Source organism: Neolamprologus multifasciatus, chromosome 12 (genome assembly GCF_963576455.1).
Source record: "Neolamprologus multifasciatus chromosome 12, fNeoMul1.2, whole genome shotgun sequence".
NCBI classification, from domain to species: domain Eukaryota; kingdom Metazoa; phylum Chordata; class Actinopteri; order Cichliformes; family Cichlidae; genus Neolamprologus; species Neolamprologus multifasciatus.
Window position 1 is genome coordinate 36,946,111 of NC_140450.1, and position 27,388 is coordinate 36,973,498.

At 41.7% G+C, this 27,388-nt stretch overlaps 1 protein-coding gene across 1 annotated transcript in view; it reads left to right on the forward strand.

The window, feature by feature from the left end:
- Positions 1 to 27,388, forward strand: part of LOC146507489 (uncharacterized) — a 153,971-nt gene that overhangs the window by 84,916 nt on the left and 41,667 nt on the right. The window lies entirely within an intron of this gene.

A 27,388-nucleotide genomic window follows, 5' to 3' on the forward strand; every position in this document is an offset into this window, starting at 1 on the left:
GTGAAGTGCCCAATTTCATCTCTTGATCAGAGACTATTCTAATGTTTCAACCCCAAAGATCCACGTCAGTAAAAACGTGTCTCTGCTCTTCTGTTTGTTTGCTTCTCAGTGTTGCACAAACTTGAGACGTGTTCCACAAATTAGTACAAAATTATCCTTTTAATTATTTAATATTATGCAAAGTAAAAGACACATATATATTGAAAGGACACAGTCTTTAATGACTTATATTAGGTATTATTTTTATTATTAGGTTACTATTTACATAATAACTTAAATGAGACGATAGTTACGTTCCACAGATGCACTGATAGAAAGGTCTGATGAACTACACGGAGGGCTGAAATTGCACACAGTGCTACAAACGCAGCTGAACTGTTGGAGCCTCACTGCACACACTGGTTTGATGTGATGGTGCAGCACAGGTGCACCAACATGTAGTCAGTAAGCTGTAAGGTGCAGGATGTAAACATGATGGGAACCAGGAGTTTGTAGGAAATAAACATGGAAAACTGCCAGATGAGTGTATTCATGGCACTGTTTGTGCAGTGATTCACACACACACACACACACACACACACACGTAGTTAAAGGACTTTATCTGTGCTTATTAAATCCTTTAAGACGGGCTCATTTCCATCCTAACCCTGAATCATTACTGTCACTGCTCCGTCTCTGCGGCTCCTTCCTGTGGAAAGCAAAGCGCCTGATTTTTGTCACCTAAACATGTACAGCTGTGTGTTTTTCTGGGTGCTGCAGTGATTACAAGCCTACCTTTAAGAGTAGACTCTAAGGAATAAGCTAAAATTAGCTGAAGTGCTTTTAATTCTCCAATTACCATGCTCCCACTTGAATGAGATGACATAATTGCAGTCTCCTCATGACATTCATCACTTAGAAGCAAGATTGAAGATGTCATGTTTGTCACATAATTATCTATTTCAGCATTACTGTCTGGGATAATTAATAATTGCCCTTCATGTCTGACTGTATACACTGGAATCTACTGCAGACGTGTAAAGCGTCGCACTTTTACCCGACTCATGGCTCCTGTTTTTGTGGGAACTTACTCGGTCCTGCACTTTCCTGCTTTTCGCAGGTCTGTCTGTGTGATGCTGCCAATTTTCTCCCAATTGCAGTCGTGGCTGCAGAGATTTGGTCACACACACACACACACACACACTCTCTCCTTTGGCTACGAGTGACATGGGGCAAACACAACCATGGCGTGTTACCTCACCTGGTGATTTCCTGCTTTACCGTCAGCTTTCCTGGAAACTTCTCCAAACGTTCACATTTTTTCAGTATAAGCAGCAAATGATATTTTATATTCATCCCCATTTTTAGCCTGAACTATAGAAATATATTTGTCATACATTTAAACAGAATATAACAGAGTAGTTGTTTGTTTGTTTATAGTCACACTCCCGTGTTGTCCTGGGTCAAAGCAGCAAAGAGAGTGAAATAATCCTCTGAGGCTAAACTAATGACATCGACATGAAGGAGTTTATTTTATTTGTTTATTTATAAGGAACCCCATTAGCTTCCACAACAGTGGTTGCTCGTCTTCCTGGGGCCCAAACCATCGAATACCACCAAATAAAATGTTACACAATGAGTTGGATGCAAAATGTCCACATAATGTGTCTCCTACATCCACAATAAGGTTTTACAATTCTGAAAATGTAAACATGTAAATATTAAAAATTATAAAAAAAAAACAAACAAAATACACAATTTCCATTACAAGTGACATCACCCTCTTACGACATTTACAAATAAATTAAAAACTGCTTAAATAGGCTTTTAGGTGATTTTTAAAATTATGAATAGAAGCCAATTCTCTAATTGCATAAGACAACTTATTCCACTGATGCTCTAAATATAACAGAGTTTTTCAAAACGTTACTTTTAACTCGAGGAGTAACTAAATTGTGGTTAGTTGAGAATCATGTAGCATGATTATGTATCTGGATGCTGCAACTGAGCATAAAAAAGTGTGGTGTGTTTACCAGTATTGCTTTCTTTAAAAATACAAGTAAGTCATAGTATAATTTAGTTTGTACAGAAAGCCGAGAAAGTTTATCGTGCATTTTATCAATACTTGTATAATATGAACAGCTTAACACTAATCCGGCCGCCTTGTTCTGGACTAACTGAAGTTCAGATCTGTCTTATTAGCTGCTGACCAAATGACTGAGCAGTACTCTGGATGAGATAATACTAGTGCATTAATGACATCTTTCATAATTGAAGAAGTCAAATAAAAAGAGCATTTCCTAGCTACAGCTATGCCCTGTCCCATTTTCTTAATAACAGAGTTGATGTGCTGAGACCATTTAAGGTGGAGTGTTTCCTATAAAGACAATGAGACGAAACCTACAGAAGAACTTCACTGAGCTGTTTATTAGAAACTGAGTTTGTTTGCATCAAATCAATCTTTTTAATATTTACTAACATTCTTTAAAATAATTCGGCGTAGCAGTGACTGTGACAGCACCCTGTGAGGTCGTGACCTCTGTATTACAGAATGTCCTGTTCTCTTTTGTTTTGTTCCTCTCAGTCCACTGAGAAGTTCAGATGATCTGACAGCTTTCCACAGAGCCATCAGGACTGATAAGAAACAATAACAATGAAGGTAGCAGAGATTAGTTCATGGGTATAACCAGGTTTCCTCACCTCAGAGTATCTGCTTACACATCATTTAAAGAAACGTTAACCATGTGTTTTGTGTTTGTGATGCTGTAGATGTGTGAAGCTTAATCGTTAAAGACCATATGTACAGTCACACACAGGAATTTGAAATTTCAATGCTCCCACAAAATACCACAAAGATGATATTTTGTGTTGGCCGGGCCTCCCAGAGCAGAGCTGGTCTCTGTCCAGTTCCTGCTTAAATTAAGGTAATAATAATAATTTTACAGGTGAGTCTAACCAACTCTATCGTCTTCTACACAGAGGTCGTTGTTTGTCTGTTTTCACTGCCTTTATTGGTTTTTTCATATTAACTGAACTTTGGTAGAAATACTGTAAAAAAATATTAGGAGGATATTTTTACACCAAACATTTTTCAGCTGCTGTGGTTGGTGTGTTTATTTATTTGAATGATTTATTATTCATATTTGTTATTTTGTGCGCTACAGCTAATGTGTTAAAAAGAACATAATGGATATATAGTGGTTTAATGGTGACTGAGTCCTGGGGTTTGCTTTTGTTTGTAATGCAACTGCTTATTAGCATTTCCCATATTACACAGTGTTTGGAAAAAATCTCCTGCCAAACTTATTATGTTCCTCACCAGCATTAGTATTATAATAATTCCCTGATGAGGCAATATTGAAGCTTTTAATAGTCGGTGTTTACACCACATTTGTTGCCAATAGACAAAAAGTAGAAACTGCTGATAATCATTGGTTCTGGCAACAGAAAATGCTTTTATGTAAATGTCTGTCCCTAAAATGTGACCTGGAAACAAAGGCAACTTAGTGGTGAGTGTGCAGCTAAATGCATTAGTGGATCAATTAAACACTAGTCTTCCTCTGCTCCAGTTGCCATAGCAACTGACCTACAAATGCAGTGAAAATGATGGAGATACGGGGAGTACACATACAAAACCCTGATACTTCCTTTCAATCTGTCTTCTGTACCACAGAAAATATTTCTGCTGTGTTGTGTTATTTCTACAATTATACCATAATCAGCTGAAACGACACAGAGCTGGATATCAACGTACACGGCTGATCGCCCAATCATATTCATGTTTGATACGCTGTCTCATATCACGTTATTATAAGCGTAATGACATTTATTTATTTGTTAGTGAAAATTCAGGCTTGTGAAAAAAATTATTCCAGTTACATAAAATATATGATAATGAAAGTAAAAAAATCATATTCAAGTAAAAGGTGAAATGTTCTTTTTTATTGTTATTAAAGTATATTAGAGCAAAAATAAAGACAGAGAAAGTGAGAAAGACAAACAGAAAGACGCAGATGGGATACAGTGTGTCTGATTTACTCTTTATATCGTTAGAAACTCCAGATAAAGCTCAGGAAAGAGCAAAGAATAAAATAACAAATCTCAATACCAAATTTCCCAGAGGAACCCACCCGAGGGATTGATAAAGTTTTATCTTATCTTAAATCTTTTCTTTGGTTCATTAGTGAAAATTCAAACCACTACATTCATGTTCTTAACTGAATGCAAACTGTAGGTACGCCACACTACAGGAAGATGAATAATAATGAATGACCTCACATTCACCTCACAATATAAAGCACCCTGAGGTGATTGCTGTTGTTATTTGGCTCGATATAAATAAAGTTAAATTGAACTTACACTATGTTAAACGTTCTAGGTGTATGCACGTGATATACATGCTAGAGATGAGGCGTCTATTTATCTGGCACAGTTACATTACAAGTTCAGGTGTATACACACACTGATCAGCTGTACCAAAGGATACATCACCATCACCAACACTACAGCTCTGTAGATGTCTTGGCATGTGCGTTTGGCCCACACAGGCCACATGGTGCCCTAGATGATAATAGAATTGGGTTTTTTGAGAACACAGTATTTTGTATGTGCTATCTTACGAGGAGAGGTTTCCATTCAGCAGCAACTTTTAGAGGTAACATAAAGCTAATGCAGTTCCTGGAGTGGCCACTAGAGGCTGGCACCAAAAGCAACCCTGAGCCAATCAATTTACACCTTGTGCTAAGCATGCGTGCACCTGGTACCAACCAAAAGCAGCTGTTGTCATTCTTACTTTGCTCACAGAGCTCATAGCTTCCATTATGTTATCTTCTGACTGTTCGGACAGTTTTAGTCATAAATTTATGTGGAATTTTATGCATCTGGCCCAGCGAGTTTATATCTGACAATACACCTCTGTGTGTGTGTGTGTGTGTGTGTGTGTGTGTGTGTGTGTGTGTGTGTGTGTGTGTGTGTGTGTGTTTCTGTGTTGCAGTCAGACAAAGCGACATAATAATGAGCAGAAAGTTGAACCAATCTTCGTGTCTGTGCAGCGGCGAGACAATGGCTGTCATTTGACAGCAAAGAGAATTTGTATTGAATATGGAGAAATGTAAGGCAATTAGGTCAGGGGAAAATGCAATTGATGGTCACATGAGCTAGCAATGCATATGCCATCAGCACATTTGTAACTCTTGAGCTGTGAATAACTCATGTCAAGGTTGAATCCTGAGAGAATAATCGTACATTTGAGAGGCGAATGAGGGAGAGTCTCTATCAGCGGCACTGAAGATGCAAAGAGACGGGATTTGAAATAAAAACACGCACATCTGTTTAATATATTCATTTATAACCTGGTGTGTGTTCAAAGCTGAGAAATGAATGCATGCTCTGAGCTGACGATGTCACAGGAACATGACACTGGACCAGCGTTTCAGGAACATTTCATTTTGAGGCAATTTTAGAATTTAAATGTGTGACTCAGTTTGTGACATTAATGATTAAGAGAGAGATCTATTGACATGTTTCTCTGTCTCGTCTGTTTCCATATAGCTAAATATTCACTGTGATCAGTGGGGGATCCATCTCTGCTGACAAAGGGAGCTTGGGGCTGGTTTTAGTGTTTCTGGTGAGACTACAGGAGACTCCAGTCAGGGTTACATGTGATCTTAGCGCTGTGTGCCACGCAGCAGCAGGGAAATGCTCTAACACTAATGAACGGCGCGAGTGGGCTGAACACTAATTCTGAACACCGCCGTGGTCGCTCGGTTCGGTTACCCTACTTAAACGAGTCAAAGGACCAAAGTATGCTAATTGTCACGATAAGTTGGCTGCAATTTTGTCTCTGAGGATGAGATAATTTTCTCCAACACGCTGCCCTTCAGATAATTCTGTGGATGGAGTAGCTCATCTCAGCTGAAGTACGGGGGTCATTAAGTGTTGTTGTGGGGACAGACCAAACCCCCACTCCACCCCCCATTACACACCATCACGTCTCCCGTACAGGTAGTCTTCCATTGCAGCGCTTCTGCCTCTCGAGCTACTTGGGTGTGGTGTTGTAGAGCACTATGCAATTTATTGCAATTTTTTGATATATTCGGATTTTCACGAGAGTAATCCACACAGGAGCTTATGTAAGAACATGACAAAATGGGTCTTAACTTTTCCATTAAGGCGAGAATTTTCAAGACACTACCATTGCCAAACCAATCCATTGTATTACCACTAATAAGGCCTGTATAACAAAGGCAAACAACAAAGACATGTTGGTGCCATGAGTGCCATCAATTCATAAAGAGAATCTATTTTTCCTTGGGCAAGGGAGTATTTATTGCACCTCCAGCTTGGGGAGTGGAGTGCTACAGGCCCAAATGGATTTTCAACTATGGACCCTAAACCTTTCAACCCACATCGCTGCTGAATAGCAGTTAGAGGTTGCCATGCCAACGCCATCTAGAGGGACATTTCGGCTGCATCAGAGAGAAAGCTTGGCCAGATGTCTTCAACAATTTGCTCTGAAAAGATTCACCGCCATGCTCATTAGAGAGCAGCAATCAGAGGAACAGGGAGATACTCTGCTTTCCTGCGTGGATGGCACAGGCTCCCTCTCCCACCTTTAGAAAAAAGAGAAGATGGCCACTGAAACACAGCAGTCCTCTCACATGTGCAGCCTGTCTGACTGCCTGTTTCTGCTCTATATTTTCTAAAATATTTATGTCTTTTTTCTGCATCTGTGACATGCCCAGTGCAGTGTGCAGCTGACATGCTCTGGCAGAACAGAGAGGCATCTGGACGACACAGAAGAGAGCAAGCAACTTTGTGAATTATTAATGGTATAAATCAACACCTGTGGTGTGGCTGACAGTTTGCAGGAGCAGGGAGCTGTCCTCCTGCAGGCCTCGGGAACGCTCCCTGCCCACTTAGGTCAGTGGCTAAGCTAGCCTCACATGAACTGAGAAAAAGATTCGTTATAAAGGGGCGATCGTGGCTCAAGAGTTGGGAGTTCGCCTTGTAATCGGAAGGTTGCCGGTTCAAGCCCCGGCTCGGACAGTCTCGGTCGTTGTGTCCTTGGGCAAGACACTTCACCCGTTGCCTACTGGTGGTGGTCAGAGGGCCCGGTGGCGCCAGTGTCCGGCAGCCTCGCCTCTGTCAGTGCGCCCCAGGGTGGCTGTGGCTACAATGTAGCTGCCATCACCAGTGTGTGAATGGGTGGATGACTGGATATGTAAAGCGCTTTGGGGTCCTTAGGGACTAGTAAAGCGCTATATAAATACAGGCCATTTACCATAAATGCTTTTTTAATGCATTAATAATGAATTATCTCTAATTTCTCTTTTAAAAACACTTCCTTGAAAGAACTATAACGCTTAACGTGTTAAAGTTTTAAAAACATGTCATGAGTGGCTGTAGCTCGGGAGGTTGGTGATACAGGCTGACAAACCACTCCCTTCGTATTACTCTGATTCGTGGTTAGTGCCCCACCCCCTTTTTTCTCCCTTGTGCACAAGTTTTCCAACCATCTCTCTGCTTCTGGAGAAGAAAGAGGACACAACAGGCAGGGGTCAGGACACCCAAACAACCAGAGACGGACACACAAGCTCAGAGAACCTAATCGTCCACACCAGCGACCTCCACCAGAGCCACAGGCACCTACCAAGACCGAACAGAGGCCAGTCACCTCACTGGACTGGACATGTGAGCTACAACTGGAAGGGGAAAGAGTGTAAACTAATCTGCCACCTCTCCACACAGATAGTGATGTATCCACAGGGATGGAAAGGTTGGTGGTTTGATCCCCGTCGGCTCCAGTCTGCATGTCAAATGTCTTTGGGCAAGACTCCATGTTGCTCTCTGATGCATCCATCAGCGTGTGGATGTTGGACAGAAAGAGCGAAGAAAAAAGTATAAGAACCAGCCCATTTAACACTTGTCAAACTCACTGCTATGTGAACATCATATTTAAAAATATCCTGGTCATACCACTCACAGAAGCAAATAACTAACAATTGTTAAGGAATCCTAAACAGGAAATACTGGAGCTTTAGTCCCAGCAGGTTTAAGTCTTACAGAAGCACGATGGCTTAAACTTTAATTAATGATTCAAAGCTGACGTCTGTTATTTAGGTTTTACGATGCTAACTGGTGGAGAAGAACATCTACTGCACAATACTGTGTCCTGTGTTTCTGTATCTTAGACACACAACTCCCAACTATAGTTATCAATATTGACTGAACTTGAATTAATGCTTAGAACACAAAACTGTATTTAAAATGATCCTCATTTCAAACTAGTCTAATCTTGCATATGTGTGCCAGCTGAGGTGTCTTTGTGTTCTTACGAGCAGCAAAGCAGTGCCATGGTTAACAGTGTCCCTGATAGTGAGCAGGTTTGTAGTTCGAATCCCGGCTGTGGCCCTTCTGTCGGGAATGTTCTTCCTTTGTGTGTCTCTGTGTTCTGACTCACAGTTCAGACATGCATGTCAACTTAACCACTGAGCCTAAATTAGCCGTTGATATGAGGCAGATAAGAAAGTCCTGGGTCCTGATCCAGGACTTCAAGTTTCTGTTCAATTCAGTTCAGTTTTATTTACACAGCACCAAATCACAACAACAGTCGCCTCAAGGTGCTTTATACTGTAAGGTAGAGCCTACAATAATACATACAGAGAAAAACCCAACAATCATATGACCCCCTATGAGCAGCACTTTGGCGACAGTGGGAAGGAAAAACTCCCTTTTGACAGGAAGAAACCTGTGTGAGGACACACAACCCGGTCCTCACAAGTTTGAAGCCTTTTTGAGGCTGAAAATGTGGTTTTAGTGTCAGGTTACAATTAGGTTATGGTTAGGTTTAGGTTTAGGGTTTGGCATTCATTCTTAATGGTTAGGTTATGGTTAGGGTAAGTGGTTAGGTAAGGGAAATGAAGCTCCTCCCTGCACGAGGAGGGCAGGAGTGGTGCACGGGCCATACTGTGACCCTTCCCAAGGCCCCTACGTTATCGCCACTCCGTCTTCCGTGTTCGTTACTCTCCGGTTAAGAATCAGGTAAGTATCATTTAGGCTTCCAGGTAATTTTTATTATTATTGTTGTTTTTAACCAAATTGTATTAATATTGCTTTTCGTACAGGTTTTTAAATTGTTTTTAATCAATTGTTTTTTAATTGTGCTTTTAATAAAGTTTTTTATTTTTCCAATGAATTTTAGTGTCAGGGCTCTGTGTGCGGGCAGGCGGAGAGGAGGAGCCAAACGCAGGACTCAGACACTAACTTGAAACTCAAAAACCTCAGCTTTATTGCTGGTACGAAAACAAAACAGTGAACACTGAAACCGGAGAACAGAAACACACAGGCACAATCTGATGGTACGACACGACACCGAGCACGGGAAAACACAGGGCTTAAATACACAGGGTAGTAATGAGGGAGTCGGCAACAGGAGGGAGACACAGCTGGGAGAGATCAGGGCTAACGAGACAGGGGGAACAAAGCTGCACACACTAACCTAAGACAAAGACTTTCACAATAAAACAGGAAACATGAAACACTACTCAAAGACACGGACTCGACACAGAGGGGCGGACAGAAAATAATACATGAAACTCAAACAATAAACATCATCATCATCACAACAAGAGAATGAGAAAACAATCCAAAACACCAAGATAACTGAAACACAAAGTACCAGAGAAAGATAAAGAATAATCCATGATGCAAAAGTAAACCAAAACATAATGAACTCAAATTACTGGGTCCAACGGACCAACCGTGACATTTAGTCTCTGCCCCTCCTTTTATGGGCTTTTCTGACTCCTCCCTGTGGTGCAAGGGAAACCATTATGTCAATGAAGGTCCTCACTAAGATAGCTGAATGGGGTTGTGTGTGTGTGTGTGTGTGTGTGTGTGTGTGATTTTGATGAGGGATGTTCAGTTTTGCTGTTTTCTCAGGTAGATTCTGTTCAGCTGAGCTCCCAGGTGTGTCCACTCTGTCCCAGCTCCATCAGCTCAGCACACATCAGGGGACCCACTCAGCTCGAGTCCAGGTCGGGCTATAGGGGTATGTGGCAGGGTGTGGCGGGTTATGGGGGTATGTGGCGGGGTGTGGCGGGCTATGGGGGTATGTGGCGGGGTGTAGCGGGGTGTGGCGCTCCCCTCCTGTTTAAACGAGTGTACCGCGACCTGAGGTGGTGTTGTGTGTGGGTGTAGTTGGAAAGCTGCATTCAGGTTCAGAGGATGAACTCTGTGGTCGGGTCGTCATTCCCGTTACGAGGTTTGGAGTGGTCGAGTCATTTTGGGACTTAAATCCAATGAACAGCTTTTGCAGAGGCTTGAACAGGGTATTCCTGCTTGAAAAGCCTTCAGTGTGACTATTTAAAACAACTCATAAAAGAGTGGGCCCACGTCCTCCACAGTTATATGAAAGACTCATTACCAGTAACCCCAAATGCACCTAAGTCGCCCTCTGACCTCTGTATGACCTCTGATCCTTATGTGCACATATATGTTCACTCTTATACTGTTTTACTTTTTCACTGTTTTCAAAGACCAGCAGGTACCCGCCCCTCTTCAGCTACCACCCATTGAGGACTCTACATCCTGTATATAGTTTCACATTTCCAAGATTCCCTGAGACGACTTTTCTCTGATTCGATTCAGGATCAAAATTCCTTCTGAACAGTTAAGAGTCAGATTTGACCCTGAGAAGCCTCAAAGTGCAAAATGTTGCACCAGCTCTACAACACTGTTGTTGTGTTGTTTTAATACAACACAATTGTATTGTTTTTACTGCAGTCACAGGTCTCAGGTTTGACCCATAAAGCATGTAAAGGTTAAGAGTTCAAAGATTTTACATTCACAAACCTTTTGTTTTAGCACAGAAGCATATTATCTGTGTCTGAATCCCAAAAGAGAGGAAAACAAACACTTCTGTTTAGTCGATAAAGCGTTTAATTTTAAGAATGATAAATCTACAATACCATAAGAATATCTGATTTAAGTTTACTCGCCTCATGCTTTCAGTTACAATCCTTCAAAAGTGACACATCCTCCCTAGAAGTTTCATTCTGACCTTCAATTTGAATTTCAGTTTGTATAAGAGGAAGAATCAGCAGTGATGCTGTTCTGGAGAACAAGCTGGTGCTGAGTACTTAATGTGGCGGTGCAGCCAACAAAAGTGTTAGAGGTACTGTGAGCATAAAATACTAAACAACAAAATAATAAAATACTGTTATTATTATTATTATTATTATTATTATTATTATTATTATTATTATTATCGTTATTATTATTATTATTATTATTATTATTATTATTATTATTGTTGATGTTATTATTATTATTATTATTATCATTATTATTATTATTATTATTATTATTATTATTATCGTTATTATTATTATTATCATTATTATTGTTGATGTTATTATTATTATTATTATTATTATTATCATTATTATTGTTGATGTTGTTGTTGTTATTATTATTATTATTATTATTATTATTATTATTATTAGCAGCAGCAGCAGCAGCAGCAGCAGCTGCAGCAGCAGCAATCGATCTTACAGACAGGGTACACAGGTGACTGCTCAGTTTTGTAATGTGGCCTTTGTATGCCACCACAGTCTATTTTACCCTCCTAAGACCCAAACTCTTCCATGGCATGCATTTTTAATTTCTCTTTGATATTTGGTCTGATTTTTACTGTGTAAAAACTAAGAATTACCAGATTTTTTTTTTTTTACCTAGTTTTTGTTTCTGGGAAAAATTAGATCCACATATGAAGATATTCATGTTAAATTTCGACAGAACAGCAGCAGGATAATGTCCTGGTTAGTGGATATCAGGCCCTTGTAGAGCAAAATTGAGTATTTTGGTCTAAATAACCCAAAATGTGACGTCCACACATGTGGACGCAGGTCCTAGGAGGTTAAACTGAACGATCCAAATGCAGCTTCCTGATCCACACGTTCAGCTCCAGTTTGAGGGGCTGTTCAATAATGTCAAATTCCTGAATGGAGACACACACACTAACATTTGATTATAGGATAAATAAATACATTTGTCATTTGTATGTTGATGGTTTCTGATGTCGCCCTCTGACCCCAGCATGTACTGAAGAAGTACTTATAGCTCATGCTCACCATGCCTGGCAGGAAAAAAATGTAAGAAGAAGAATGTTTGACGGATCAGTGATGAAGATATTCAGACATACCTATATTTGATTTATGTCACAGGTTAACCTTTTATCACTGTGGAGAAGAATATGAAGGAAACTGTGCACCAAACGATTTCTAAATTGCAGAGTCTGATTTAATGTTGAGTGAAAGAGCAAGGCCAGAAAGAGAAAAGGTTGCTGTGGGTAACAAAAAGACGATAAAAAGGAGTACGACATGTCTTTGAGCACATCAGAGAGTCTTAAAGTGGGCACTGTTTCTAAAGGCTGCTAATGGACTGATGAATGCAGCTGCTGTGACTACAGGCAACACAGACATTTCCTCGTGATGTGATTGGTTTATTGTCATCATCATTATTATTATTATTATTGTTGTTGTTGTTGTTGTTGTTGTTAGAAAACGATTTTCTGAAGTTTATCTGAAATGCATTAGAGGACCAAAATCTTTAAAAAAGTAATTCATAAACCTTGAATTAAAAATGATTCATTATTTAAAACTTTACCATTAACACCACAGAGACTGAGCATTCCTGCCAGTTGTCCATTGAGGCGAGGTGGAAGGTTAAGACCAGCTTCCTCCTTTCAGACCACCAAACTGTTGACTTTCCTCTACACAACTGTGTCTAATCAAGCCTTTGTTCCAGCTTTGAGATAAGGCTCTGAATAAATCGTCAGCTCCTGCTGTTTATCAGTTTCAGTGTTTTGCTCCGTGTGTTTGTCAGCACATCATTAGGGGCCGGCAGACACCTAATTAGTTGTTTACGTAGTGCGCTGATTAGCAGATGGACTTGCATTGTGTTGCACCATGGGATTCATGGAAAAACCTGAGCTCTCAGTTAACACTCTGAGATTCATTTCCCCTTCTTATTCGGGAACAGAAGGCAAAACTGAAGAAAGTTATGAGCCAGTGACAGATCACTGACAGGAGAAACACTGGCTGGGTTTCAACAGCAACAGTTTGATTTTACCTTTTGTCTTATGTGTTTTGCTTCTTTGTGGGCCTTCATCAGAGCTTCCACACACAGTCTGCAGTCTTTTTCAGATTTGAGATTGTTTGATGAGTTACAAAAGAAGCATAAATTTATCTTGAAAGTTATTTTGCAGAAAATATCCCCTCCAAATATCCAAGTCGAGTAACCTAACGTGTATTTATAGCCTGTGTTGTGTCCTTTTGCATAGCTCTTTGTTTGTGCAAACAGATACAACTGACAAAAGGTTTATGGAGACGTACTGAAGCGTAGTTTATGACACAGCAAATGTGTCCATCTGCATGAGAATTCAATTCTGCAGTGCAATGCGGTGGGTTTTCACCCAGTGTCCTCCTGTGCACTCTTCCAAAATCCCAACTGCGTGTCACTTGATTCACATGACTCCTGAATCTTTTTGTCCCATCAGGAACAAGTGCTTGCTCAGAGGGGGTAGTTCATTTGTTGGGGTTTCTCTGTATTGTTGAAGGGTCTTTACCTTTCGATATAAAGCACCCTGAGGCATCTATTGTAGTGATTTGGAGCAATATAAATAAAATTAGATTGAATTGAGCTGAAAAGTCATAAACAAGACTAATATATATATATGTGTGTGTGTGTTACTGGTCAATCGTTTTGCAAAGCTCTGTGCTACAACTATGAACTGCCAGTGCATGCTGTGCCAGCATCTTAAACCTTTTAATTTGTGCTGCATATAAACCTCTGTTTATGTATGTATGTTTAACATATTTGCTTTATATACTTTCACTGTTTCTCTGTTGTGGAGAGAAACTTTCTTGTTTTAAAATCTCCAAATTCCTGCACAAACTTTTTTCTTATTCTGCTAAAAAGATGTAAAACAGTAAATGACACTAGTTTGTTTATTAAAAGAAGCAGGTCAGTACACCTGGGGCCAATATATCCTACTTCTAATCTAATGGCAGTTTCAACAGTGAGCTCCTGATTTCCCACTGCGTCACACAAAAGCTGTTTAATCGATGAGCATAATGATCGTGATCAAGGGAGAATTCATCTTGTTCGGCTTCAAGTGACACGTTTGGTTTGAAGTTGGTGAAATCCACAAAATTCTGTGAGAAATGCTGACCAATAAAGTTGCTCCTAAAAGCAAAGATGCCTGTAGCAGCAACCTGATTGGCCAGTATTTTTGGTGTTGTGATATCACTTTTTTTTAATAATTGTTGAATTCTTCTCTGCAAAGACGAGTAGGTAACTTCATTGACTGCTGCTTTTAAAACAGCTCACGCCCTATAGCTTACTGAGCTGACTGTGCAACTTAGCTAATGGTAACAGTAGGGGGATGGATTTTATCCAATCACTTACCCATCAAATCCAGTACCGGTTAAACTGTTCTTTAACTAATTACAGTTGATGAACTCTGAAAGATCAGAATAAGCTAACCTGCCCATGTTTTTCAAATTCATTACATATTATTATGTACTTTGTTTTATAAAAAAGGAAAAGGAATAAAATATCTAAAAAAAAACATATAGTGTCCTCTTACCACTTCTGTAGACCTTTTATGTTATCCTCTACAGGTAGTATGTTATAATAAATAAAATAACAAATAAAAATAAAATAATGAAATAAATAAATGCATATTAAAGATAAACTAGTATCAAATCATATATAGCTCCAAAATTATGAAGTTGTGTCATAGGAATCAGCCCATATTTGGTTCCATGTTTTCTACAGTGAGGACTGAATGGGGACTGCTGGCTGGGCTAAGCTTTCAGGTGACTATGAAGAGACGTAGTCATTACAATCAGAATTTACTGTTAATGATGGAGACATGGTAAATGGTAAACTGACTGGTTCTTATATAGCGCTTTTCCGTCTGATCACTCAAAGCGCTTTATACAACTAATTCATTCACCCATTCACACAAGCTCTTTTTCTAAGCTCTTAAGTGCTCTATCTAACATTCATACACATTCACACTCCGATGGATGCATCGGAGAGCAAGCATGGGGATGCCTGGAGCAGCCTGGGGTCGAACCACCGACCTTCTGGTTAGTGGCTGACCTGCTCTGCCACCTGACAGCCACGTGACACATGACATTTCTAAATATTTTTGTTTGCACTAAAGTTAGGGCTTCATCCAAACTGCAGTTCACAATTTGATGAATAACAAAAATGCAAATGTCATGATACATTGCTATGACATTATATAGTTAGGCCTAAGCCTGGATCACTGCATTTGCTACGTCGAGGTCTGGGGCAGACTGGGCTGGTGGTTCCCCTGTTTAAGAAGGGAGGACCGGAGGGTGTACTCCTATAGGGAGATCAGACTCCTCAGCTTCCTGTGCAACCTTGGATTCAGGAGGAACAATGACGTTTTAGTCCTGGTCGTGGAACACTGGACCAGCTCGTCATCCACTCGAGGATATTCAAGGCTGCATGAAGTTTGCTCAACCAGCCTATATTTGTTTTCTTGACTTGGAGAAGGCATATGACCACTTTCCTCGAGGTATCCTGTTGCAGGTGCTTCACTAGAATGGGGTGTATGGACTGTCACTATGGACCATTTGATCCCTACACAACCGTAGCAAAAGCTTGGTTTGTATTATCACCAGTAAGTTGGACAACCAAGTTAGTTGGTGTTGGACTCTGCCAGAGCGTACACCAGACCCCCCATTCTAATCAAGCCTACCTGAGACATGAGCGACAGACATGAATCCGGCTCGGACGTTGCCCAGATTAACAAGATCCATGTCAGGTGTTGAGGAACCAGGCCACCCTGATGAGAAGTGGGCTACTGGAACAAGACATACGTTATAACTTGGCAAGAGATAAAAATAGGGTGTGATTTGAATGCTACTATGCAAGTAACCTAACCTGCTGTTCTGGACAGAGATCTCGAATGTTGTTCCTGGGACATGCTGGACCCACTCGCCTAGCTTGGGAGTCACTGCCTCCCTCCACATCTTCTCCAGCTCTTCTCTGAGCCCTTGGTACTTCTCCAGCTTCTCGTGTTCCTTCTTCCTGATCTTGATCTCATTCAGTATCGCTGCATCAATCACTACGACCGTCTTCTTCTGTTTGTCTACCACCACTATGTCCGGTTGGTTAGCCACCATCATTTTGTCCGTCTGTATCTGGAAGTCCCACAGGATCTTAGCTCGGTCATTCTCCACCACCCTTGGGGGCATTTCCCATTTTGACCTCGGGACCTCCAGGCCATACTCGCACAGATGTTCCTGTACACTATGCCGGCCACTTGGTTATGGCGTTCCATGTATGCCTTGCCTGCTAGCATCTTGCACCCTGCTGTTATGTGCTGGATTGTCTCTGGAGCATCTTTACACAGCCTGCACCTGGGGTCTTGCCTGGTGTGATAGACCCCAGCCTCTATGGATCTTGTACTCAGAGCTTGTTCCTGTGTTGCCATGATTAGTGCCTCTGTGCTGTCTTTCAGTCCAGCTTTGTTCAGCCACTGGTAGGATTTCTGGATGTCGGCCACTTCCTCTATCTGCCAGTGTGTACATTACAAGTGACACTTGTAATATTCTTTTTTCAAGTCCTTTTTCCAAGTGCTCAAAACACATGTAGACTTGTTGGTAAAACTCCCATGCACCATCAAGTATGCTAGAGAGGGTAAAAGAGCTGGTCCAGTGTTCTGCAACCAGGATGGAAACCGCATAGTTCTTCCTGGGAGAGGCTGAGGAGTGATCCCCTATAGTTGGAGCACACCTTCCTCCCTTCTTAAAGATATAAACCACCTCCCCAGTCTGCCAGTACAAAGGTACCGCCCCTGATCTCCACGCAACACTGTAGAGCCTTGTCAACCAAGACAGCCCTAAAATATCCAGAACTCCACTTTCTCTACGGAAGATGTATCAATGTGATTAAAGAGGTCCTCAAAGTATTCCTTCAACTGCCCAACAATATTCTCAGTTGGAGTCAGCAGCGCTTTCCCCCTCCTGAGTCACCTTACAGTTTGCCGGAAACTCTTCGAGGCAGTCCAAAGGTCTTCTTACATAGCTTCTTCAAACTTCTACCACACAAGAGTTTTTGTTTCGGCCACTGCCTGAGCCATGTTCAGCTTGGCCTCTTGGTACCTATCGGCTGCCTCCAAAATCTCACAGGTTAACCAAGCCCGATGGGACTCCTTATTCAGCCTGGTGGCAACTTGCCTGGGTCTGGGGCTTGCTGCTTGGTCGCTGTGGGACATGGTAATGGAGGGAAGGGTTCCCTCTACCTGGGATGCAGATACCTATTGGTTCCAGGGCGCATGGCTGATTGTTTTGGTGTGGTTGTTAAACCAACCCATCCACAGGTGGTTATCTTAGCTCGTACCAGGGTGGCTGGCCTCTAGCAGGGTTGGCTGCCCCTGGGACTCCCTCCTTCTCTTGGTGGGAGGATGGAGTCTCAGATATCACAGAGATGGCCTCAGACACACACACCAAAAGAAGATTGTTGTTCCTAGAGTATTTAAAAGTAGAATGGGAGGCAGAGCCTTCAGTTTTCAGGCCCCTCTTCTGTGGAACCAGCTTCCAGTTTGGATTCAGGAGACAGACACTATCTCTCCTTTTAAGATTAGGCTTCAAACTTTCCTTTTTGCTAAAGCATATAGTTAGGGCTGGACCAGGTGACCCTGAATCCTCCCTTAGTTATGCTGCAATAGATGTAGGCTGCCGGGGATTCCCATGATGCACTGAGTTTTTCCTTTCCAGTCACCTTTCTCCCTCACTATGTATTAACAGACCTCTCTGCATTGAATCATATCTGTTATTAATCTCTGTCTCTCTTCCACAGCATGTCTTTATCCTGTCTTCCTTCTCTCACCCCAACCAATCACAGCAGATGGCCCCGCCCCTCCCTGAGCCTCGTTCTGCCGGAGGTTTCTTCCTGTTAAAAGGGAGTTTTTCCTTCCCACTGTCGCCAAAGTGCTGCTCATAGGGGGTCATATGATTGTTGGGTTTTTCTCTGTATCTATGAAGCGCCTTGAGGCGACTTTTGTTGTGATTTGGCGCTATATAAATAAAATTGAATTGAATTGAATTGAATTGAATTGAATTGATATATGTATGTGCATCGTTTCATATTTTTGTGGCAATTTGGTGGCAACAGGAAGTTTTGGTACAGCGGGGACATACTAAAGTGTTAACAGGACCAGGTTGCGGTCTGATCTACCTCGTCTGAAGTGGGTTAGGCATAGTGGATCAAGATGTGCAGAGCAATAGTAAATAAGGGCAACCATGAAAAAGAGCACTACAGATTTGGTGTTTGCTTTAAGAGTGTTGATGGAGAAATATAGAGACGGTCAGAAGTAGCTGCACTGTGTCTTTGTACACTGAAACAAAGTATATAAAAGGCTGCCAGAGGAGGAAGTGTGGTACTACATGAATAAGTTCAGTGTGGCAGAGAAGTGTGATCTCTGTGATGTGCAGTGACGGTGAAGAGAAGAGAGAGAAGAGCCTGATGAGGTGGAGGTATCCACTGGGAAGAAGAGGAAAGGGATTCAGGTGGAACAGCGACGCTTCAAGGAATAGAGACAGTCAAAGAGGATGAGTTTGAATGCCGCGGATCAACCATCCAAACGGTAAACGGACCGGTTCTTATATAGCATGTTGCTATCTGACTACTCAAAGAGCTTTATACAACTTGCCTCATTCACAACACTGCTTTCTATCTAACATTCATACAGATTCACACTCCAACGGATGCATCGCAGAGCATCTTGGAGTTAGTATCTTGCCCAAGGGTATTTGGCATCCAGGCAGGGGCAGATGGGGATCAAACCACCAACCTTTCGATGAGTAAGTGACCTGCTCTACCTCCTGAGCTACAGCCACCCCACCCAAAGTAACAGACAGCGCAGGCAAGGTGGAGTGGATGGCAATGCGTGTCAGGGGTGAGTCGCGATACAAAGATATCGAGAGAGAAAGAGGGAGGCTTCCAGAATGGTACTGAGGCCTGCTAATGATGGTTTGGAGACGATGTGCTCACAAAAAGGCTCAGCTGGAGGTGGCAGACGTGAAGTTTTCCATTGGGAGTGACCAGAAGGGACAAATATAGAAATAAGTACATCAGAGCGACAGCTCAGGTGCTCAAGTAGAAACCCACCGTACAGGAACCGGTCCATTTACCAGAGGTTGAGATGGTTTGGGCACTTGCAGTGGAGTGATGGTGGGAAAAAGCTAAATATCGAGCTTCCAGGCAGGAGTAAACGAGAACAACCTCAAAGAAGAGTTATGGAGTAGTGACATGCAGAGGGTTGGTGTGACAGAGAAGGATAATTGGAGTAGGGTGATGATCCATGTCTAGTCTCAGTTCATGTTGGAAAATAATATACAAAAGAGCAAGCAATTAAACATCTGATTAAATTTAGAACAGAAACACTTTAGGCATAAACTGGTAATGGTAGTGCAGTTTACAGCATGATTTTACGTTTTCTGCAGTCTTTACTCACTGACACGAAGCACCTGTTGATGCTTTTTCTCCACCTTTTGTAAAAACAGATTCAGATCTAGCCTTTAATCACGACTAACTGACGAATCGCCCCAACAGCATGGCATCCCTGGCACCCGCCTCCCCCAACATGGCCTGTTTTGGGTAACACTGTTATTAGCTCGCAAATACCCAGCATTCACACAGAGGGTAATATGCAGCATAATAAAGAGGAGAGAAACTCAAGCTCTAGGGTATGTGAAACTATTGTCAAGCACAGACAATGGAAAACCAACATTGGCTGGAAGGGGAAATTTGAGTCTCCAATCGGTTCAGCTTTATATCCTGATAAGAGCCGGGGCTCTGCTCACGCTTTAGCAGCCACAGAATACAGTAAACACAAACTGTGAGCCAGAGTAGGTCACTGAGAGTCTTCCCTGCCTTGGGCTTAACATGACACTTAAGTACTACTACAAGGATAGAAAGAAAAGGCAAGGCTGCACACATTACAAACTGCCTCTATTCTCTGCTCCCAGGCTGAAATGTCAGAGCCATTCTTTCAGTGCAAAGAGAAGGGGTGGGGCGAAGGTGGCCCAACAAAAGGCTGCGGATTCTATGGTGATTTGTTGCATTTTCATTATAACTACTTTGATTGTGCAGAGAGGGTAATCATGGATCTAAACAGGACCTGAAAGTAACTGTTTTCCAAGTGTGTAACTTGAAACGCGAACCCCCTCTCCTCACCCCCACCCACGCACACACCCACGCACACACACACACACACACACACACACACACACACACACACACACCTGCTCCCAGACAAACGGGACAGTGTTTCCTGCATGATAAAAAGACGGTTTCAAACATGCACTTAAAGGAATCAATCTAAACAAACAAAGAAACAAGGACCACAGATGGAGTCAGGAGGACATGTTGAACCTCCTTTGTGCTCGTCCATTATCCCGCGTCAAAAACATAATCACATTAACTAATATTGCAGCGCTGCTTGCTAATGTGAAAAAGAGTAAAAGTCTTGTAGGATTTTTTGTTTCACTGCACCTACAGAAAGAAAGTTTCCCGTACTGCATATAAAGTATATGATTTGATTATAATTGTTCTTTGTAATATTTAGTTCTATGGTCACCTGTGAAGCATTCACAGTGTGAGGTGGCAATAAAGGCTGAAGTAGTTCCCACATCTTCATCATCGCTCTCTTTAATGCAAGCTCTCCAAATTCATCCATTAGCTTTGAAAATCTCACAATGCCATTGATTAACTTAAGGAGGTTGTAACCAGGTTGTCTTAACTGTATTTCCAGGCTGCAGTCCACAGTGGAAGAATCCACAGGCTCCCAGCTTAGCCCAGGACACACTCGACAGCCCGACAACGTGACACATAAATGTGAGTGGAAGCTAACGGTTATGCTGGTTGTGCTCAGGACAAAGTAAAAGCATGTTACACGTCTATTTGTAATACTAATCACAATTATTTGCAGCATATATGTGGCATTTCTTCTCCTTAACTTTAGCAATGGTAGAAAAACCACTTCTGGTGTGTAACACACTGTAAATGATCACGACAAACAAATCGCACACAAAGAGAAAGAGCAACAGGAGGGGATATTTGAACTGCGACAGAGCTTGTCATGCGATTGGAACGAGTCCATTGCAGCCAGATAACAATGCCAGGTCGGGAGACGTTTTGCCTGTCAGGCCACTTCGACTGAGCAGACAAAGAGGTGAAACAAATCCTGCAGAGGCTACAAAGCTGCAATCCCTCCTAGGCCAGACAGCCTCAACCTCCTCCCTCTGCTCTCCGTTGGCAGCCGCCACTCGTTTAAATAGATGCTGTTAATTATACCTGGATTGCGAGGCGTTCAGAAGCTGTGGTTAGCAGCTATCCATCAACCCCCTACTACACCCGCCCCCTTTCATTATTCCAAGGTCTATGGTTGAGCTTCCACAGTGGCCAGTCGGCTGTGGACAAAATAACTAAAGCGTTACACTGAATCGCCTTTTTTCTTTTCATTTATTTAATTACAAGTGTGATATACACAAGGCTATATCACTTCTATCATCTTTCCACTGTGTTCACTATTCTTCTTTTTTGCTACATTTGTTTTTCATACTGCTTACATTATAACAAATATCTCTTAAGTGGGAGATTTATTTATATCTAAGCAGAGTATACAGGTAAAACAAAGTATTTTTAAGCATTTTACAAACTGCACAAAGATGGGCTCAAAATGCTGCTTTCATGCAGTTGTAGTTGGACACACAAGCTGTAAAAACATATTAATATGAGCAGCTTCTCACCTCAAATAGTGCACTCATTAAACCAAAGAGAAAAAAACAATACCCTTTCCCCCTAATATTCATTGCTGTGTTGCACTCTCGTGATTGATGCTGGGCTTTGTTTAATTAATTTCAGGCTTGATAGGATGACTGGGGCTTATGCCTCTGGCACAGGGCTAACACACCGGCCCTTTAAGCCTCAAACTCATTGCCATAATGTGCTCAAAGGAAAACCCTGCTGAGAGAAGAGAAACCAGCAGGTCTTCGATCTTATCACAGCCGCAGCCACTCCTTCCTGATTTAGACCCTGGTAAGGCGACACCGGCACTGTGGAGACGAGGCCGTCCGAGCCTACAGTATGTTTTATCACTGGTTAATATGCAAAGAGTCAACCGATCTGCGCATGTGTACAAACACAAATATACAGAAACAACTTTGTCTCGAGTCTTCATCATTTCACATCCTTCATTATTACAGATGATTTATAACCTTACTGAAAAAATAATGATTGTTCAGTGTTTTTGGTTTTCTGTCACTTCATCGACCGATTCTCAGCCGTCCGTCGGGCCGAATCTTGTTTTGCATTTTTATCAAAGAGAAATTTAAATTTAAAGCCAAAGATGTTGACAGCTGACAGTTCTTATTGGAAATGTGTTAAACTGAATTTCTGTCACACATAAATTCTTGATTACTACAGTATAACCCCTCCAAAAATATAAAACTGGGCTTATCATCGATCAAAATTCTTCCACAGATATTTGTGATTAAAACCAGCACATACGGCCCAAATTCACAAATACATTCGAATTCCTAAATGGTTCAGTTTATTCTGAAAATAACAACATACAGAAATAACTCGTGTAATTCAACAATTTGAAGGAAATTGCAGCAAAGCTGAAAAGCCGGCTGCTTCGGGTTATTTTTACATGTGGATGCTGAAACATGGCTGGAGAAATGTCACATTTGTGCTCAACATATGGAGTTACTGTGAATCTCTATATAAATTCAGCTTTGCAAGAATGCGTGTACAGTGGATAAGCAGACATTCGTAGATGTGCCTGCTGTGTTTCTTCTTTAACAGCCGTGTGTACTCGGACTGAGAGTATTCCCATCATATTTGTGCAAATACAAGACAGCGACTGTGCATCGCTTGACTTAAGCCTCACGGAACAAAATATTAATATGAAGCAGAAGCTTCTTCTTTTAAAGTGATAAAACAAGGACATTTGTGAATGGCAAAGATGGGGAGAAAATACTATAAAAATGAATTCCATTACATTTGGGAGAATTTAATTCAGGGCAAATAATTTGAGAGATGAGCTACTGCTAAAACGATGGTCTTAATGGACAGGTGTCCACTTAAAATCTCTGGCAGAGCTAAGACTAATGGATTGCTTTATATGCAGCATTCAGAGAATGGAAAAGGGATTGGGAGAGCTTAAATGCCTGAAGCACCCTGTGTGCACAGATTCCTGCATAAATACGTTGCTTTAATTTCCACGATTGAGACATTTGTCAGATGCAGCCCTTTTTCGGTTCTCTATTTCAGCACAATAAAAATGAACCTGACTGCCACACGGTTCAGAAAGCTACAGAGGGCTGTAGCCGGCCGCAGGGTTCAGCAGGTCGTGTTATGCACGGCTACATTTGTGTCTGTTCGTTTAATGCAATTCCACTTTTTGTGTTTGTCTTCTAAAGAAATGCTGCCGTGTTGCAGCTGTATTCATGAGCTGTAGGAGATGAATGTGGATTTAAGTCACGGTGGTCTTTCTCACATTAAATCTGAAGAAAGAAGGATGACGGCTTTTTATTTTCTTCCTCTTGCCTGGTTTGTACGTGTCTGAAACATGTGCCAGTCGGTGGATACAAAGTCACTTTTTCCTGGACTTATTCGTGCAGCATGTAAAGACAAACGGGGCGTATTTTCATAGAGGAGACACTTGATGCGCAGCCACCGACATACAAGAGCAGCCCGACTTGTCTTTCACACCGTGTGTCGCACATACAGCAAACACAGCAGGGTATAAAGTCCTATAATGCTAGCTTTGGTTTTATGCCCATGTATATTATCACACAAACGATGGTAAATTACATTAATACGGTGCTTTTCTGGTATTATTCATCACTCAAAGTCACAGTCACAAAGTGCTTTACTCTTAACTTCTTTATCTGTTACACAATGGAGGCAATTTGGAGTTCAGTGTCTTGCCAAAGCACACGTGAACATGCAGGCTGGAGGACGCTGGAAATCGAACCAACACAGCCACAGACACCCCACTTTCAGGATTATCACAAATCCAAGTGTTTCTGTTACACAAGCTGTGAAATTTTAGAAAATAAATTTAAAAATTAAAAAAAAAGTGGTTATCTCATGGTGTCATCTAGTGGCCGTGCTGTCTTACTGCAACTGCTAAAAAACAAGGAACACTTCAAATAGTGGCAATAAAAGTGCTACAGTGGCATGTGCTGCCATAGCCCTCTGACCCACGCTGAGGATGCCGCCACTGTCTGCTGTGAGGACACCACAGAAGAAGAGCCGCGGTGCACGTCGACTGAGATGTACGTAACATAATATGAATGCATGTGAAGCCCGTGTGCTCTGAGCAGAGCTCGGTGAAGAAGACCTGAGGCATCTATCAGTAATTATTTCAACATGTGTTAATAATTGTATGATTATGGCGGGCAATCATTATACCATGCTCAACACACACACAACCTCCTGTGAACTACACATTAAGAGATTCATCAGTAAAGTAGGAGCCACACACACAGACATCAATAGACGATCACTGAACACCAATAGAAATATCAGCAAAGCAGCAGGGAAGCTGTGTTTTTCCAGACTGCAAACAAGTGAGTATAACTGACCCCCTGCAGTCGCTGAAGATAATGTTATTATGTGAGAATCAATACTGCAGTGTAGTGCACCCACAACAAAGCTTCACATGGAAGCATCATCATGAGGAAAGCCCCAAAACAAATCTGATTAGCAAACATTTGAGAGGTCTGTTCCCAGAAGGACCTGCTGTCACGCTGACCCTGCTTAACCTCTTGATTTTCTGGGTTCAAGTCCAATTAACCTTTGGGAGGGTGGAAGAGTGTCGCCAGCAGTCCAGTCAGTAGATGCCCAATAGCAATCATTTCATTTTCTGGTTCATCAAACAGCTCTGGGCCCCACCTCAACAATTTCAAACAGAGCCATTTATCACTGCCGACAAGGACAACAGTTTGGTCATCCGTCAGTCCTGCGCTGACTCGTCTGCTTCAGAAAGAGCCCGGCTGTAAAAGGCCTGCAACGCTGAGGCTGAGCTGACAGTTAGAGAGAGGACGGCAGGTCAGTAGGAACTGAATACACCAAGAAAGTATAACAGACACGGTTTTTAAAAAGTTTTTTCCTTGTGTCATGAAGCTCACAGACGTCTCATCGAATACTCCACAGATGCTTCTTTGGTTACTTTGTAAGAACGCTTTAAGAATTTGTTACAGAGAGACTGAAATACCAGCAGAATTACGTCCGTGTGGTGAATTTACTGTGTTTAATCTGCCGTAGACACAAGGACTCACAGCAAGTGTCCTCATGTCTAACATTAATGCGTCAGGTGTCCCTCAGTTATATTACATTAAAATCACCACTGAAGTTAGCTAGATTAATGCGATGGTGTTGTGTTTAGTATGTTGCTTTGTTTTGTTTTTTTGCTTGTTTTCTCTTCTTTTTCTCTCAACAGGTGATCCAGGAGATATTTTTTCCCCCCTTTCTCACTGTCCCTCTCCCCTTCTGTTTTTCTTTTCCTTCCTCTTTCTTTCTCCCTTTCCTATCCCTCACTCATGTCTGTCCCGTCTGTAACAACTGAAAATAAAATAAAATAAATAATAAAAACAAAGGTCGATCAAATGGACCAATACGGCAATGCCATGATGATCCATTTGGCAAAATAAATCCACTGGGTCTCCTTGTTGGTCTTCAGACAACAATTCTGACGGCTAAAGAACCAAATGGGACAGGCAAAAAAAAAAATAACAAAAAATAAAATAAAATTTAAAAATAATAATAATAATAAATAAATAAATAAAATCACCACTGAAGTAAAACTTCATAGAGCAATATTTGAAAGAAACCTTTGGTTGACTGAATTGTTCCATATCTGATGGTAAACCTGTGAACAACCATCTGCTGTAGCTGCACAATAACATACTGCAGAATAAAATTGCTGTTCCTCAATTACCACAATCATTACTATGAAGTTATCACTTGACCAGCGGATGAGTGTCCACTTACTGAGAAGGAGTGAGCTGTGCTTCTCCCTGTCAGATCACCTGCTCGCTGTGTTACACAAGCATGACTCCCTCACCAAAGGGACAGCCCTCTCAGTCTCCGCCTGCATTTACTTTGTTATATTATAAGACGTTTATTAGCTTAGGCTGAGATATGAATGTAAGCCTTGACTGAGAAACCGGTCCTCACCCCTGTGAACAATGATCAAAAACATGCAAACATAGTGGTGTGAGGGAGAGGTGGCTCTGTGGGAGGACAGCAGCAGGTCCTTTAGTTTCATCAGAGTCCTGCTTTGTCTTTATGTGTGGGCTGCTAAGGCGACAGCTATCTGCTGTGGGATCAGGTGTAACTCCCTGATTTTACTCTTACTACCAGAGTCAGCGTTGCTTGTTGTTTAGCAGATTGAGTTGAAACTGACAAGAACCTTCTAATCTGGCTGAAGGTGGACAGCCCCCCTGTTTCTCCCTTTAGAGATGCTAATCTGTGAAGAAAAAGAAACAGCTCAGCCACCAGCAGACAGTGGGGTCACAAAGTCAATACAGAGACCCGCTGAGTGTTAACAATGTGCTGCTGGGAGAGCGAGGGGAGGTCGGCAGCAGGACGAACAGCCTTTGTTGTGCCACATGGCTTCCAGGTTGAATATGGGCCATGAGGGAGCTGTTCACCCGATTGTACTACACTGTGTGGTATGCATGCACTTACATAGCAGCTCTGTTTAAATAGCTGCACCCCCATTCCCCACTGACAGATGTATCTTTATCCAAGGATTTATGCTGCCTTTTCTCTTTCTTTGAACAGGATTAGGATTATTTAGAGGGGATTAGTGTTATTTTTATGGATAATGTCAGAGCTTGTGTCAGACTGAGGGTCATTGTCTGCTGATGTTTGTTTGACCTGAAATGAACTGGAAATGAAATGCTCGTTGTCATGGAGTGCGTCTGTTATCAGGATGTTAACTGGTGTCTAATTACACGTTTAACCTCAGACTAACCAAACACTAAGCTAACACTTCGTAAAACTATTACTTATTCCTGTGTAAATACAACAATAGACTCAGAGTTGCTGATCGATGACAGGTACACTAAACTAACAAAGCCATGCAGGACCGGACGTGTGTGGTGTGTAACGTGCTAGAACATAACTGATTTAAATATTTCTGTGTTGAAAGCACTGCAGCAGCAGCAGGGAGCTTTGTCACAAACACGCACTGAAGTCAGATCTGAGTCCAAACAGCAAATGTAAAGATTTCTCTTTTGATTCACACCATTTTGGAATATAAAGTATCAGCTGTCTTCTC